Raw genomic sequence first — 14,375 nt, forward strand, 5'->3', positions numbered from 1 at the left:
AGAATTGGGAAAATTACAGCTTGCCGAAACTGGTTCTGGTGGCCTATATTGACCTACGATAATTCTCGAATACTTTTTCAAATGGACGTAAGTCCAAAAATGTGTACAAATCAGAACAAATTTTCATTGCAATCGACTGCTAAATAAGCAATAATTATGGTATTTTAGGATTTTTTCAAAAAATCGTCAATTAAGATTTTTAAAATAAAATTTGCAAAACGACTGAACATCCCTATTATACCATTTCGTGCATACACCGTTTTGGTTTCAAATCGACGAATCCATCAAATCAACTGACAACATAGATTCGCTCGAACGAAAACAGCGAATGTCATGAAAAAAATAATAAACATTGTAGTGCACCGACTTTCGTCGTTCTGTCGCCGGCTATTATTTTTGTCAAACTAAACAAAAAAAACAAGTGAAAATGCGAGATCCCAGTTTCGAAATACCATGGTAAGTTAAATATTGTATTATTGTGGAAAGATTTGTCGAAGATGCTGCTGAAAAACAATTTCGGTGCCGCTTTGTTTTCCGGACATAGAGAGTAATAATTTGCATTTTTCGATAACAGAAGCACCAACTGTGTTGAAGGCTTCGACACTATTTTTAAGTTCAACTTTTTTCTCTCAGGTTTTTTGGAAGGACATCATGCATTACCTGTTTTCACTTGTTGCAAACCTACAATATTTAGGATGGACGAGCTCAGCATTGCCAACAGCTTGGATACCACCTCGCAGAATCTTCAATGCCATACCTGATGCAACTGAACGAATCAATCATGAGCATACTGTTATGGTAAATTACACTGCGGAACACGTTTTTGTCTCCAGCATCAAAATACCTCTGTTTAATTAATAAAGGGTTGCTGAATCCATTGCCGTTTACAGAAATATCATAGCACGTCTAGTTTTTGAGATATTGGTTGTTGAAAATGCGAAAATTTACTATTTCAGCCAACTTGCATGCAAGTTTTCCAGCTTGTAAGGCAATTTATTTACTTAATTTGCCACAGAATTCAAACTTTATGTGTATACCAATACTTATCATCAAAGTTTGTAATACTTTGAACCGAAAAAGTCATTTTTTGATGGTTTAGAAAAGTATTGTATTTTGCCATATAAGAAAAACGAAGAATTTAGTATGGAGACTACAAGTATATTGAAAAAATCGGTTTAATCTAAATTTAATCGTGCATTTTCAATCAAAATACATCTAAAATGAAAGTTTAAGTCCTCTTTTGTATGCAAGATGGATAAGATGACAAAAAAGTTTGATAAAATATACTTTAAATTTTAGGTAAACATCGATAAAATCAATGTTTTATACAACTTTGGCGACCTGTAGCTAAAAATTGTGACGTGCTGGGAAATTTCTGAGAACGGCATCAGATTCAGCAACACGAAATCTACTAGAGACACATAATTTGATCCTTGAGACACGCAAAAATGTCATTTTTGTTGCGCTGTGTTACCAGTTAGCACATGAAATCATCACTGTTGTAACTATAAGAGAGGATTCCGTTCACATTTTCACAGTAGCTTCTGGGGATCAAAATGAACAAATTTGGGAAAGGTGTAAATCAAGATGGTTAAAGTTTGATAATTATGCGCTATCGTATAGCCCATGCTTCAAAGGAATTAATTCAGTGTTTTTTACGGACTTTTTAAGGAATCCTTCCAAAAGTTTTGCTTTACATACCTTCGGGGATTTTTCTAGGGATAAAAACAGAAGTTATATCAGAGATTACATCTGGAATTCCTCCAAACAATCTTTCAGAATTTTTCAAGAAAATCCTACTTTAACTTACCCAGCTATTCTGTCATCTTTTTCTCTAGGACTCCTTCCAAGATTCTTGTTAAGAAAACCTTCTGAACTAGTATTATCTCCAGAGATTTACAAAAAAATTGTCTTTCAGGGTTTCTTAAAGATTTCAATCAGAAATTTCTCTGAGAATATCTTCAGGAATTACTACAAAGATTTTTCCTTAGATTCATTCAGAATTTCTATCAGAAGTTCTTTGAGAAATTTCCCAAGGAACTCTACTAACTTTACAGGGATGTCTCCAGAAAGAAGTCAAAGATTTAAAGAAAATATTTTTTTTCAATCCGGGAGGTGTTTCAGAAGGAAATTGTAAAGTACACCCAAAAAAATTGTGCGGTAAAAACTACTATTTTAGGGGGTTAACTTAAGCGCTCGCACCGGCAATTTTCAGCAGACCAGAAATGTATTTGATTTTACCATGTCTGTAGTCGATATCAGATTGTTGTAAAAGATTTCTGCCATATGTACCAGTAATGTGGTAGGATGTACCGTGGGTTCAGTCACAAATTTCATAACGCCAAAAATGGGCATTTTTGATACCCACCCACCCCCTTGTAACGCTTTAGGTATGAATGTTTTACAAATTTTGTATGAGCTGTAATATTTCAAGGACACCCACCCACCCCCTTCAGCGTTATGAAATTTATGAACAGGTCCCGTAAACATAGTAAATTGGTCTGAAATTCCATGGTGGTTTCAAGTATGGGTGTAGTCAGCTAAACTAGTAATTTTTACCACAGATTTTTTCCCCTGTAACATCTAATAAAATTATAAAATTTTATAAGTTTCCAAGTAATTCTTGAATTATTCTCACAAAGTTCTCTAAAGCAAGGGATATTAAAAAAAAAGATTTAAACTTTGGACAACATCCTACATGACCCAACAAACATTCGTAGCTAAGTAATAGTTTATTTAGCTGAAATATGTTTTAAAGTCATTTTTTTAACTCTTATTCCGTGAAAATGTTTGTTGGGGAATCCCTTGAAAATTATCGGACGAATTCCATGGTAAAAAAATGGTACATCAATGATGCATGACTGGAATTATTACTATAGTATGGGACCAATGCACGAGTTCATTATTTGACGTTTGAGCGAAGCCGTATTATTTATGTGACCATGGCAACGCGTGATTACAGCATCGCTCAAACGTGCGAACTTGTGCATTGGCCCATAAGCTGGTGTGAACCCTTAAATGAACTTTTAAAGAATCCATGAAGATCCCGAAAAATTGATTGGAAGAACTAAACGAGAAATCGCTGAATGAAAAGGGGATATTCTTACAGCAATTTGTGGAGGGACTTCGACCTTCCATTAACCTTTAAGGGTTTTATTTAAAAAAAAAACTCCTGTTGAAATCTATGGTAGTTCTCCTATTATTACAACTGGCAAAATCGTTGACAGAATTACACAAAAATATCTGGACTATCCTGAGATAGTTTCTTGGAAATTACTGGAGGCTGAAGTTGTCAAGAATTTCCTTAAGCAAATTATGAATAAATTCCTCTAAGCGTTCCTTGAAACACCGCTAGAAGTTTTGGTGGATAAACCACTAGAGGAATTCCTAGAGAAATCTCTGAATGAGTCCCTGAAAGTACGCCAGGAATAATTTCTAAAGAAATCATTAGCAGAATTCCTGAAGCTGTCCTTCGAGGAATCTGGGAAGAAATTTCTGAAGATCCTGTGAAATAGTCGCATAATAGTCTCTGGAGGTTTTTTGGAACTGCTAACATTTATCAGCAGGATTCACTGCAAGCAGAATTAAGAAAAATGACTTTATTTTGGTTAAAACAGAGACTTTAGAGACCTTCCGTTTAAAACAAACTTTTAATAGATTTAGTCTAAGTCGACCAGCCCTGCTATCGGAAATTATGGGTGGATTATTTTTGCAAGCGCTAAGATTGATCGGTTAAGTTCCCAATTATTAAATTTCATCGCGTCTCCGGTTGAAAACCGGAAATCTACAGGCGAATCAATCTAATGTACCTAATGTCGGGCATACTGGGCAGTAGAACTGGTATGCAACACAGCGCACCTAGCCCCAGCACATGCCTTTGGGTGAAATCCCTTATTTTTACTTTTTGAAAATGCCAGCTTTCAACTGGATTGTTCGTCAAGTGTGAGTGCATCTGTAATTGAACATGAGCTGCAATTTCATCAAGATCTTGGGTGTTGCTGGCTATTGGATTCAATCCTTAGCGTACTCGAATAAGAACTATAACCAGTAGAAATCCTAATGAAAACGGTTTGGACCAGCATTCAACACAACAAGAATTAGCTAACTGTTATTTATGTTGACATTGAGTACACAAACAAAACTTTTTTGTTTGTTTTCATTCTGTCGTAAGTAATGTTTACGTTTGACAATTGACTAAACATGAGGACGCAAGTAAACAACTGGAGGATCAAATAGCGTAACGCTTTGACGAAAGTAACGCTCATGCTGTCAGTGTGATTTATGATAAGGGCGTATTTCTGTTGATGAAAGCAAAACGTGGTAAAGTTTATTTTCGCAAAATACATCACGTTTCTAAATACTTTTTGAAATTTGTTCAATCGTGGAGCAACTCCTTTACAAATGTTATAGTATAGGCGTATTCATATTGTAGAAATCCGTTCAGGCTTTAAATAGCAATTAAAATCAGATAATACATTTTCGAAGTTGATTATCTCAACTAGAGTTGAGAGTGACTTACGTCTATTTGAAAAAGTGTTCGAGAATTGACTAACTGATAATCAACATCACGTTTGTTACTGCTTGCGAAACATTGCCGATCGTAGACCGATACAGATGGGATTTTTTTCTTCGCTTGCTTTGATCTTGCTTCGAAATGAAATGAGAACTAATTATGCAATGTCTGATCACGCAATTATTATTATAATTATATTTATAAATTATAATTTATTGGGGCGAAACATGTCAAATAGAGTACATCTACTATTGAAACAACCTCCACTCCACTGAGGGAGCGTTTACCCTACGAGTTTGAAAAAAACAAAAGGTGAAATACCTGACTGTTTCTCATTCTTCTCTGGTATTTAAACCACGAAACGCTCTGCACTTTCGTTACTTGAGTTTTTTGAATTATGTTCATCGAATTTGATCTTCAAAATCCACACTTACCGTATAAATGTCCTCGATCAGTTCCATCCTGTCTCTTACTGGTGCCACTTGCTGAACTTGTACCATGCTCACTGGTTCTGCGCTGTGGCGTCGATTCTGCCGCTCCCCACGCCAGTCGCCCGCTACACATCAACATCAGTAACACTGCTATCGATAAAGTTCGCCACCGCCACCGCGGGAATGTCCTCCTGGAGCTCAACACTTCTGCCGTGACTGCGAACGATTTCATGTTTCCAACCAGGTGCAATAAGGTTCTAATTCACCTAAGATTACCTATACGAATCCGTTAACTGTTTTAATGCACGAGCGTTTCGTCTTTGGCGTGATTCGGATTGAGATCGCTTTTTCACCACTAAGGACTGATGAAGGCCTCTACACCGTACCGTGTGATAGATGCGACCTCATTAGGATGATGTCGAGGTGGGGTTTTATTCGGGACTTCGTTTTGCCACGGCGACACGCATTTCGTGTTCGTTTCCGCGCCGATTTATTGCCCTCATTAGGAAAACTTCCTCGCGCCGCGAACGTATTGCAACTAGGTTAGGTTACGGCCCCTCGTTATCGAAGTAGAAAAAAGCAACATAACAGTAAAAAATTAGGCAAAATAAAACGTGGCATTAATAATGATATACACTTTCACGCTTTACACTTTGTCGCCGTGTCGGGAGCACCTTTTTTTCTTCGGCTCATTTTAAAACTCATTTGTCGTGTGAAGGCCACAGCGACGAGGGAAAACGGACCAGAAAACTTCACTCGATGCGAAAGCGGGTAAAATATGGACACAAATAAAATAAATCACAATTTTCCCGCAGCTAGACGACGGTGCTTCTTTCCACTTTCCCTCTTCTATTCGAAAACCGGACGAATCCCCGTCGAGTGGTCAGGCTTCAGTGTCTTTTTCGTGGCAACCTGGTCGACACTTGATTTTCACCTCCAACCTCCCCCAATTCTTCTGCAGATTGCTCGGAGCACTTTTTTTTTCTCGTGATTGTGACTAATGGGTGGCAATTCTTTTTCGTTTTTCAAACACGCAGCTGATGGGTGCGGGGACGTCTCTCTTCAAACGATGTTCTGAGAGACTGACCGGTTTCACACGGGTCCAAAGGGAAGGATTCGCAGACACTATTTTTCTTCCGGCGTTCTTCGGGGCTTAACGGGTGGACGATTTAAAATTCACTTAAAACACACTCCGGTACACATATACACTCACTTAGAAAATAAAACGTTGACCGACGAGGATTGGAGTGGATCAGTTGGTTGAAGGTCTGACCTGGAATGAAAAAAGAGAAGTGGAAAGGGGTCAAATAAATTAGCATTAATATATGGGATCGGACAGGATCCGCAGCCGGTGAGTGTTTTCTTTGTCTATGGCCACCGAGTCCGGGGAAGAGTTCTGGTAATGATAGTGTGTTGTTTGGATTTCTGCAGGACTTGAGGGAAGCAGTGTTTTATTATTAAAATGACGAAAACAGTTGGAGATGTAGAAAGTTGAACGGAAGAATGAATCTTGACTAATTTTCGCAATATTTATTCCAGATTGAAAAAAAAAATCATCAAGAACATTGCTTTACATAAATTACTACGTTTAGCATTCTTGAATAGCAAGCATCAAATTTTCTTTTTTTTTTCAAGTAAAATGCTAACGAAAATACCCAAGGAAATTCCGACGCAGGTAATTTCAATGTTGCTTCTTCTTTATTAATGAAAAATCCCAACGGAAAATCAAAATTGATAACAACTCTAATTATCGCTGTTTACATTTTGATATTTTGTTATCTGTGATAACTGAATGATTTGTTATCATTGTATCCGTAACGGACTTGTTTGATAATAGGTTGATAACAAAATAAGTTATCGCACATCTTTGCCGTAACATTTTAATGAAGGTTAATGAGCAAGGTTGACTTTTCAACATACAAAATTTTGTAAAATTGTTTGGACCGTTAGTTTAAAATAAAATTAAGATTTACTGTTATTGAGTTATTTGAAAACAATTTTTAATTATCTTTTTTGTTACGTTGGCTTTCAATTTTAACGTAAATGTAATAAACTGTAAGACTTAGGGTGGAACTCTTTGATTCCAGTAATCGGGTCTTGCTTGCTTCTCATTGCCCTATAACCATCTTTCGGAGATTTTTTTCTCGTTTTATCACCAAGGGAAATCAGTTCCAGTATGAATTGCTTTACTCGCACATCGAAGCGAACACTTTCACTAGAGCCAACTCCTCAACATTTGCTGAAATATGTGCTAAATTCTTCTGAAACAATTTCACAGTGTTTCACTGTTGTCTTTGGGTCAACTTGTGATTCATGCGTCAGCGCCACTCACCATTTTCGTGTTTCCCACCGAGTATTGTGCGCAGCACTTTATGCTCGAAAACACCGAGAGCTTTCCGGTCTGACTCTTTTAACGTCCACGCTTCGTGCCCATAGAGAGCCACCGGAAGAATCAATGTTTTATACAAACACATCCCCATCAAACACTACCTCAGCACCTACACCACCAAGCCTGACTCTATCTCTACCTGCAACCATGTACTTCGTTTTAGTAGAATTAATGGTCAGGCTTATCCTCGCTGTCTCCCTCTTCAGAGGCACGAAGGCCTCTTCCACTGACTTGCGATCGATTTCAATTAGGTCTATATCATCCGCAAAGCTAATAAGTATGTGCGACCTTGTGATAATAGTGCCATTTCTCTGTACACCAGATCTTCTAATAGCTCCCTCGAGTGCAACAGTAAGTTTGAAAGTGCGTCTCCCTGCTTCAACCCGTCTAACGTCACTAACGAGGTTGACACCTCGTCTGCGATACAAACACTTGATTTCGAACCATCCAGTAGTTTCGCCGGAAAACCATGTTCAGACATAATCTGCCAAAGCTCATTTCTTTTCACTAAGTCGTACGCCGCCTTGAAAGCAATAAACAGATGATGAGTCTGCAAGTTATACTCCCGGAATTTATCTAGGATCATGCGTAAGCTAAATATCTTGTCCGTTGTCGAACGGCCTCACGAAAACCAGCTTGGAATTCATCGACGATGGACTCCTTGAGCGGTCTCAGTCTGTTAAACAGGATGCGCGACAGAATTTTGTACGCCGAATTCAGCAGGCTACTTTCTCTGTAATTGGCACATTCCAGTCTATGCCCTTTCTTGTAGATTGGGCGTATAAGGCCATTCAACCAGCCGGTGGGTAATTCTTCGTCCTCCAATACCTTCAGAAGTACTCCGAGGATCGACTGGTAAAGCTGCTCACTTCCGCGCTTGAGAAGCTCGCCCTGGAGCTCGTCCTTCCCAGCAGCCTTACAGTTCTTCAACTCACTGATAGCCTTTTTAACCTCTCCTATGGTTGGTGGGTCCACAGCTTGATCTTCATCATCTATGTTCATCATGTTCCTCGTTATGCTTCCATTTTCACCGTTCAACAATTGCTGAAAGTGCTCCTTTCACCTGGCAGCCACCGCCGTTTTATCGGTCAGCAAATTCCTTTCATGATCATTGAACATGGCGGGCACTGGTACGGTATTGTGCCGCGCACCATTGACCGTTGCATAAAATCTCCGCATATCATTCCGGTTCATGCTTGCTTGAGCTTCAGCTACCACACTTTCTTCGTGCTGCCTTTTCTTTCTGCGGTGGATTTTCTTCTCTTCGGATCTCGTTGCCCTGTACCGCTCTCTGTTCTGTCAGATAACGGCCACAAGCATACGGCTTCTGGTGACATTCTTTACGTCTGTCACTCTCTGGCACTCTTCATTGAACCAGTCGTTTCGTCTTCGTCGTTGATCAGTGCCAATCACTTCCCGCGCCGTTGTTGTCACAGCTTCTTGGATAGGGTCCCACATTTTTGAATGATTGACAGCCCATCAACATGGTTGACCTCTCTCTTCCCAACTGCTCGTCTAGTTGCGTGTATTATTCAAACGACAAGCGTGGTATATTGAAGCGCAACGTTCTGTTTGTTTTGGATGTCGTGACGCTGGATAACCGCGCCCGAATTTTAGCTACAACGAGATAATAATCCGAGTCGATATTGGGGCCTCGGATGGTCCTTACATCCATGACATCTGAGAAATGTCGCCCATCAACCAGCACTTGGTCTATTTGGGAGCAGGCGTCGCCACTCGGGTGTCGCCAGGTGTGTTTGCGGATATTCTTTCGTGCAAAGCAGGTACTGCTTTTTGCAATCCCTCTAGTAGCAGCGAAGCTTTCTAGTCGCAAGCCATTATCATTGATAACGGAATGGAGGTGTTCCGTTCCAATGACGGGTCGGAAGAAATCTTCTTTCCCGATCTGCGCATTTGCATCGCCGATGACCATATTGACATCTTGTTTTGGACACTTTTCGTGTTCCTTAATATCTAGACTCTCATAGAACTCATCCTTCATATTATCGGGCTTACCGTTCATTGGCGCATATATGCTGATCAGGCTGTAGCAGAAGAACTTGCCCTTCATTCTCAATACACAGATTCGGTCACGGTTTCCACTGAATAACTGGTTTCATCTGCTTCCCAATCACTATGAAGCCAACTCCACGTTCTGTTCTATCGCTGCCACTTTAGTAGATGTTATACTTGAATGAAGTTTTGGCAATGGGATATACTGCTCGGAATTCGCATTCTCCGGTTTTGGGCCAGCGTATTTCCTGGATAGCTGTCACGTGTACGCCGCTATTCCGCAGTTCACGAGCCAGGAGCCCAAATCGCGCGGGTTCTTCCAAAGTTCTCAAGTTCCAAGATCCGACTTTCCAAGCGTTGTTCTTATCAGCTTTTTCTACTTTTGCCTATCTTGAGTGATGAAGTGTCTTCGATTGGCCACCTAAATAGGGTTGCGCTATCTGCATCATGCTAGAGGGGCTGCCTCCTCGGTGCTGACACGATGTCGCATTTTCCGTTTGTTCTTTATATGATGACTACGGTCATAGCCATCACAAGCATCCACCTTTATCAGGGCTTTGGACCTGTAGCTTTGGCTCTCAATAGTTTCAAGTTCTTTCCGACATGGTAACCAATTATTCTTCACATTTCCATACATAAACAAAATTTATGTACACAAAAGTACGAAATAAATGATCATTACAAAGTCCACCGACCATTCAGGATTGATTGGTACGACCTCAGATATCCTGGTGGAAGTGGTCAGTAGCCTTATGCTATATAAACCAACAATGCAACATATCAAACTTCATCCAATCAACATATCAAAAAACTGTACCACCAAGAAGTCCAAGAAGTGTTTCCAGAAAATCTCCAAATTTCCGTTGAAAAAGTTTACTAGGTACTCGACAAATTTTTCCAGGACAACTTTTCGTTGAACTTTCTGAAATTGTTCAAGAAATTCAGCCAAGTATTTAAAAGAATGAATAAATGAGTTTTCAAGCAATAGTATCTGGGATTCTGACATGATTTTTCTCAGGTATTCCGCCATGTACACTTCTTCTTTGGAGAAACTTCTTTAGCGAATTCTATCAATAGTTTTAAAAAAAAAATAATACAGATATTCAGCCAGGAATTTGCAATGAAATTCCGTCAGACAACGGTGCCGATACCAGAACTGAGGCAACTGGTGAAGCAGGAGCGACATGCGTGGATATCTTTGGAGTTTCTGTCGACGTACCAGGAAGATCGGGATAAAAGTGCAGTGAATTTAGGAATGAAGAAGTTAGACGAGGTGTATGACAAATACTATGAATTACAAGTGAACATTGAAGTGCTGACCGATGATCTGGATATTGGTCAAGACCCGGAGAATGCTGCTGATGGGGAAACTTTGGCGCAAGCTGCCATGGCTGCCGGAGAGAAAATGAAGAGATTTTCAAAGAATAAATATTTTCGGCTGAAGCAGGCGCTACTTTCGAAGATCAGTGAATCTACGGAGGTTGTTGCGGACCGAAAAGATGAAGCCCACACTTACCAGTCATCACGGACGAGATATCCTGTATTGAAGATACCAACGTTTTCAGGAAGGCTGGCAGAATGGACAACTTCAGATCACTGATACACGATAACAATCAACTCAGTGCGATAGATAAGTTTAATTATCTGCGTACATCGCTGAAAGATGATGCTTTTTGTGAGATCAACCAAATTCAAGTTACTGCTGCTAACTATGCACTTGCCTGGGGCATACTGGAGTCAAAATTTGAAAACCATAAGCTCATCGCCCAGGAACATTTGAAGGCATTGTTCACTGTGGCTCCCATGAAGTGTGAGAGCTTCCAAGGTCTCAATCATTTATTGATGACATTCAAAATCAACCTTCAGCAATTAGAGAAATTGGGTGAGGATCCTGCGCAGTGGAGTACGCTGCTAGCTTTCATGCTTTCCCAGAAGCTAGATGACGATACACTTCGTTTATGGGAAACACACCATAGTTCGAAAAATATTCCATCATATACAGCGATGGTGAACATTCTGGAGAACCATTGCTCGATTCTACAATCGACGTCAGCGCGAAGGATGTGTGACTTCAAGAAACCTTCGAAAAACCCAATTGTTCATGCTACAGTGTCAAACAAAAATTGCGTGGTATGCAATAGCGGTCCACATAACGTGGAACAGTGCTCCAGTTTTGGAAAAATGAAGATCGTCGATAGAAAGGCGCTTGCGCGAAAACTTGGACTGTGCCTTAATTGCTTACGATCTGGTCATTTCGTTGCGGATTGCTCGAGATCATCGTGTGGTAAATGTGGACAGCGGCACCACAATCTGCTGCATCCTTACTATAGTCCTGCGAACCAGGGGCAGAATGTGAATCAGCCCTCCTCCCAGAAGCACACTAAAGGATCTCAAGCCGCGAACTCTCATTCTCAGCAATCCAATCAAGCTCAAAACCGGAGCAATTCTCAACAACCACAGACTACACCAACTCCAAGTACATCTTCGCAAAATGCATGCTCACCACCTCCCACCAATTCTTCTACTGTACACCACACTGCTACACCTTCCCAAACACACCACCATTCAAACACTGCCTTATTATCCACTGCTCGGCGATCATCATGGGAATACCGTGCTTGCACGTGCATTGTTAGACAACGGATCTCAGGTCTGTCTCATGACTGAGAATCTCTCTCAACGGTTGAATTTCCGAAGAGTTCGGGAAAGTTTTGTCGGTTGATGGAGTTGGTGGTTGCCATTCTGTTGCTAAACAAGCTGTTTTAGCAATAGTTTTGTCGTGGTAATTCGTCGTACGTGTCCGGTGAAGTCAAGTTCCTGGTACTACCGAAGATTACATCAAATCTGCCGCAGCAACACATCGATAGTTCGTCGTGGAATCTGCCTTATATGTCTTGCGGATCCAGCCTTCAACGAACCAGGATCCATTGATGTGATTCTTGGAGTAGCTGTCTTCTTCGAGTTGCGGCTGACTGAACAGTTGAAACTTTCTAGCTCAGGTCAGATTCTACATAATACGGAGCTAGGGTGGATTGTCGCTGGAGAGTTGCCTGAAACATCTGTCGTCAGCTACAGCGCAGTAGCTTCATCGTCGTCTGTGACTACAGAAGAAATTTTCGACGAACTTGCAAGGTTTTGGGAGTTGGAAGCTTGCCGCACAAAGAATTGCCTTTCCATCGAGGAGTCTGCCTGTGAAACCTTCTTCGAGGAGACAACCACTAGAGATCCAGATGAAAAATATCGGGTGCAGTTACCGAAGAAGAAGCACGTGTTGGAGAGACTAGGGTGTTCCAAGACTATTGCAAAGAAACGCTATTTATCTATGGAGAAGCGGCTTGATGCCAACCCTGAGTTAAAGGTCATGTATACGGCGTTTATGCATGAGTATCTTCATATGGGCCATATGAAAGAGGTGCTCACGGAAAGAGAAGAATATGGTCAGGAGTACTACATTCCACATCATGCTGTCCTGAAACCAGACAGCACCATTACGAAACTTAGAGTTGTTTTCGATGCATCCTGTCCAACGGGTTCTGGTGTTTCTTTAAATGATGTGCTGATGGTTGGACCTGTTGTCCAGGATGACCTACGGAGCATCTTGATGCGGTTTCGTCTGTTAAGATACGCCGTTGTAGGAGATGCAGAGAAAATGTACCGAATGATATGGCAGCATCCATCGGATCAGCTTCCACCAAGGATGGAAAAAAATCGTCTCTAGCGACAAACAACACGGTATTCGAACGGTCTAAGAGGGCCGTCGGTCTTGCATCAGCATGATTTGAAAACCTCACCACGCGCACAATGTACCGACATAAGGAGCATCCGATGCAATGTTTGTCGTGGGACAAACAGTTTATCGGATGTTGTTACAAGTAGCGATCAACTTGAATAATGGCGCATTCACGCTATTATTTATCGTTAAAACCATGCCCGAATAATTTTAGAATCACAAACAATACATCCGATAGGAAATCAACAGATAACAATGGAACAATCCTTAGAATAATAAAACTCGCGAACATTTAATCGCTAGCCCACACGCACAACGATGCATCAATCGCGGAGCGTAGTTTGTTGTGATATCTTAACGACAAAAGGTTAATCGTTGTTGCTATGATCGCACGATAAAGAACAACCGCGATGCATCATTTATTTTGTCATGATCACTAGATTTCCATCTTTGGCTTCCACACAAGATATACTGAAGGGATTCTGCTCAGGAGCAATTACGAACACACCGGAAGTTTTGTCAGAAATTCCTTCTAATCTACGAGATGACCGCGTAGTTCTTGAATTGGATGAAAAGGCTACAGTGAAGACATTGGGTCTCACGTGGGAGCCAGCTACGGATACGTTGAGGATCAGAGTTCCTAGTTGGAGACCTGAAGGTCCTGTTACCCATCGTGTTGTGCTGTCGGAAATAGCACGCCTCTTCGATCCTTACGGTCTAGTTGGACCAGTGATAGTCCAAGGAAAACGTTTCCTACAAGAGCTTTGGCAAGCGAAATACTCGTGGGATGAGTTACTAAGTGATGATCTTCACACAAGGTGGCGTAATTTAGAAGGAATCTCAGTGATATGGATGCAATTTCTGTGCCTAGATGGATTGCATTTGGATGGGATGTGATATCGTGTGAATTTCACGGATTCAGCGACACTACCGACAAGGCTTACGGAGCAACCATCTACCTTCGATGTGTTAGTAGAGATGGAGAAACAGCAGTCAATCTGGTGATGGCGAAGTCAAAGGTTGCACCTCTTGAAGACCTCAGCAAAAGGAAGAAGAAGCAATCCATGCCTCGTGTGGAGTTGTCTGCAGCGCTACTGTTAGCCCATCTGTATGAGTCCGTTGCTAGCAGCCTAGAAATTGCAGCCGCAGCATTCTTTTGGACCGATTCGACCATTGTGAAATGTTGGATCTCCTCGCATCCGTCAAGGTGGCAAGCCTTCGTAGGAAACCGTGTATCTGAGATACAGCACGACACGAAGGGTGGAGTGTGGAATCACGTGCCAGGAATGGAAAATCCTG

At 41.0% G+C, this 14,375-nt stretch overlaps 1 long non-coding RNA gene across 1 annotated transcript in view; it reads right to left on the bottom strand.

Annotated features, from left to right (window-relative positions):
* Positions 1–4,952: 4,952 nt before the first annotated feature.
* Positions 4,953–14,375, bottom strand: part of LOC110679391 — a 488,338-nt gene continuing 478,915 nt past the window's right edge. Inside the window, exon 4 of the long non-coding RNA XR_002502446.1 lies at positions 4,953–6,217. This is a non-coding gene — a long non-coding RNA (uncharacterized LOC110679391). The remainder of the gene's footprint in view (positions 6,218–14,375) is intronic.

Source organism: Aedes aegypti, chromosome 3, assembly GCF_002204515.2.
Source record: "Aedes aegypti strain LVP_AGWG chromosome 3, AaegL5.0 Primary Assembly, whole genome shotgun sequence".
Lineage (NCBI taxonomy): Eukaryota > Metazoa > Arthropoda > Insecta > Diptera > Culicidae > Aedes > Aedes aegypti.